The sequence below is a fragment of the Pteropus vampyrus genome, unplaced genomic scaffold (assembly GCF_000151845.1).
Source record: "Pteropus vampyrus isolate Shadow unplaced genomic scaffold, Pvam_2.0 Scaffold258, whole genome shotgun sequence".
Lineage (NCBI taxonomy): Eukaryota > Metazoa > Chordata > Mammalia > Chiroptera > Pteropodidae > Pteropus > Pteropus vampyrus.
In genome coordinates, this window is record NW_011889039.1 from 968,278 (window position 1) to 970,534 (window position 2,257).

Here is a 2,257-nt window from a genome sequence, read left to right on the forward strand (position 1 = left end):
ACAAACAAAAATACTGTATCTTCTCAGTCTCTAGTCGAGGTATGAATACATATAAAATTAATTTTATAATCCACTCGTCTGATATCTTTTCGCGACTAATGCCAAACAACCTAAATTTTTTTTTCCAAGCACACATTTGATTCAGAAATGCTTTAATTGATAACATTTCTGACAAACAATTGTTAAAAACATGCATTAGTCGATACTTTTAATGAGGATTCTTTAAAAATATTTTCCGTTGCGCATGACACGATTAGATTTTCTCGAAGGACTTCCTGCACGTTCTGTACTTGGGTTAGAACTTAAGCCAAAAAAAAAAAAAAATTAAGATAATGTCTATCTACCCTTGGCACAAAATCTGAATGATCCTCTTGTGTAAAGCATTCTGTTGGTTATGACATTAAAGCCTAGGACACGTGTCACGTCTCATGAAATATCATGATTCTCGTTTTCAACAATGTTGGGAAACTTGTCAAAGCCACAATCCTCAGCTCTCTGTGGGGTTCCCCAACCCCGCTTGGAGACTGGCTCTGGACCCCGGTTTGAATCGTTCAGGTCCGGGCACTCTCCAGAAACTCTAGTTACTGAGAGTTTTTCTAAAGCACACAAGGAATCCTAGGAAACTGTCCGAAACGTTGCCAGAATTTCAACGGATGTCGAAAAACGTTCGTGAGCGAGAAAATAAAACGGGAGAAGAAAGGAGGAATCGAGGCGGAGACGGTCGTTAGAGACGATCTGGGCTTTAAAAGCGTCACGTCTGAGAAGGCTGCTGACGCCATGACCGGCTGAAAACATGTCCGTCTTGGGAGGCGTGTGGGAAAAATCTTGGAGAAAGTAAGGTGTTTAGATGAAGTCTGAGCAAACTCATGGTTATTAGGAAGCGTCAAAGGTGAGTGTGGGGAACGGACTGAAAATACTAGATAACGCCATAAATTTCTGCCAATTAAGAATAAATACAGTAAGAAATTTGAAATTGTATTTCATCAGTAGAGGTAGATCAAAGGAACATTGTATAAGTAATCTTTTATTCTTGAACCAACCACGTGTTCTTCTATTAGCTGAAGTCCGCAGCTGTTGGGAACATTAAAAAGCAAAGATTCTTAGTTTTGATGGGACTCGCAGTCATAGCCAGGCTTCACATGAGGCGATTCAGGTTGGCCCTGGAAATGCGGGCAGACGTATGCAAGGATGGGTTTAGTGGTTGTTTCATGAAAGTCGAGACAACCGGCCCACGTGCGTACGCTTACCTACTTCCCTCCGACGGCCCCCTCGGCGAAGACTGAAAAACAGAGTTCTGATCTCCTCAGCCTCCTGCTCATGAACCCCGTGTCCGCCTTACACAGACAGCGCCCTGGGTTCTACCCTTGCCTGCAGCTCTCGCCTTAGAAGAGAAACTCGCTAAACCAAAGGGCACCAACTTATTTCTTTCAAAATAAGGCCGAGTTCCTCATCTCCCCGGGCCCTTAACGAATGTCGTGCCCTCTGCCTGAAGCACAATTTCTGTCCCTCTTCAACTGGTTAAATGTCACGGATTCTTTAGGTCTCAGAAAGTTAATCCCTCTGGTCATCCTTCTCTGGCACTCCAAGCAAGGTGGGTTCCTCCGTAATGCATTCGTGACTCCTTGAAAATATTATTGAAAGTTATTCTTATTTTGCTTACTAGGCCATTATTTACCTCTCCCTCAAAATAGTGAGTATCCCAAGGGCAGCGTCATAACTGTCACGACCCATTCAGGACCAGCAGTGTCCCTCACCCAGGGGAGTGACCGGGTGGGCGGGTGGAGGGAGGAGTGGGTAGATAGGTGGGCAGACGATTGAGTAAATGATGGGTGGATGGAGAAGAGGATGGGAAACAAATAGATGGATGGATGGATGGGTTGATGGTGGATGGATGGATGGTGGATGGATGGATGGATGGATAGATGGGTTGATGGTGGATGGATGGATGGATGGATGGATGGATGGATGGATGGATGGATTGATGGTGGATGGATGGATGGTGGATGGTGGATGGATGGATGGATGGGTTGATGGTGGATGGATGGATGGATGGGTTGATGGTGGATGGATGGGTTGATGGTGGATGGATGGATGTATGGATGGGTTGATGGTGGGTGGATGGATGGTGGATGGATGGATGGATGGATGGATAGATGGGTTGATGGTGGATGGATGGATGTATGGATGGGTTGATGGTGGATGGATGGATGGTGGATGGATGGATGGATGGATGGGTTGATGGTGGATGGATGGATGG

At 45.3% G+C, this 2,257-nt stretch overlaps 1 protein-coding gene across 1 annotated transcript in view; it reads left to right on the forward strand.

The window, feature by feature from the left end:
- The window catches only part of ADAMTS16 (ADAM metallopeptidase with thrombospondin type 1 motif 16), a gene marked incomplete at its 3' end in the record, with an annotated part of 116,784 nt that overhangs the window by 12,868 nt on the left and 101,659 nt on the right, over positions 1-2,257 (forward strand). The gene's annotated exons all lie outside the window — the stretch shown is intronic.